Below are 751 nucleotides of genomic sequence, written 5' to 3'. Positions count from 1 at the left end.
ATGGGCGCGAGATGGGGTGGAGACGAGAAGAAACACAGCACACACGGATGGAGGCTGAGCTACTGACCTAGCCTGCAGCCCTTATGGGACACCTGTGGAGGTTTCGAGGGTGCATCTTACGAAGTGGGTGGGAGGGTTGGGGAGGGGGGTGGGGGATAGAAGGAAAAACAACAGTCTTTTAAACAGGCAGAATTCATAAATTCTCCAGTGTATCGGCTGTTTATATGCAAATATATGGCACAAGGCATCAGTGGAAATATAAGAATGATTAATTAGAGGACATGGAGCATCTGTCTCTGCTGCGAGCTTTACAGCTCGTCTGCCTTCCTGTCTGGCCATGTATGTCAGTTGAAAGGAGTTACCTACCTGCCCAACAGTGTCTGGAGGCCTGACTGGTTTGTCGTCTGTCTCTCTGTCTGTCTGTCTGTCTGTCTGCTTATGTTTCTAAGCATTTTGTGGCATTTTTTTTTTATGGCACTGGGATTGTTTGTCTGTCTGATGAGGCTGCACGACGACAGGGATTTAAGTCTGTCTGTCTGTGTTGTCCTCCCTCTCTGCCTTAAAAAATTGACGTCAGTCTGTCCGCCTGCCTCACTCCTCATCAGTCTGTCTGCAGGACTCTGAGTGGACCTGACTGTCGTTCATCGCTCGACAGAAGTATCTGGATATGGGGAGGGGTGACTTGCACCGCTGGCTTGTTATCTGTGCACCAGGACAGAACCAAGAGAATCTTTTTTTTTTTTTTTAAACT

The 751-nt window shown here is 48.3% G+C and overlaps 1 protein-coding gene across 2 annotated transcripts in view; it reads right to left on the bottom strand.

Moving 5' to 3' along the window:
* fgf12a (fibroblast growth factor 12a) overlaps window positions 1-751 on the bottom strand; it is a 30,080-nt gene that overhangs the window by 21,385 nt on the left and 7,944 nt on the right. The gene's annotated exons all lie outside the window — the stretch shown is intronic.

Source organism: Seriola lalandi, unplaced genomic scaffold (assembly GCF_002814215.2).
Source record: "Seriola lalandi dorsalis isolate HSWRI2012SDOR001 ecotype SW California unplaced genomic scaffold, Sedor1 jcf7180002054277, whole genome shotgun sequence".
NCBI classification, from domain to species: Eukaryota; Metazoa; Chordata; class Actinopteri; order Carangiformes; family Carangidae; genus Seriola; species Seriola lalandi.
Note: the sequence above shows the minus strand (reverse complement) of the source record. Positions and strands in the feature narration are given on the sequence as shown.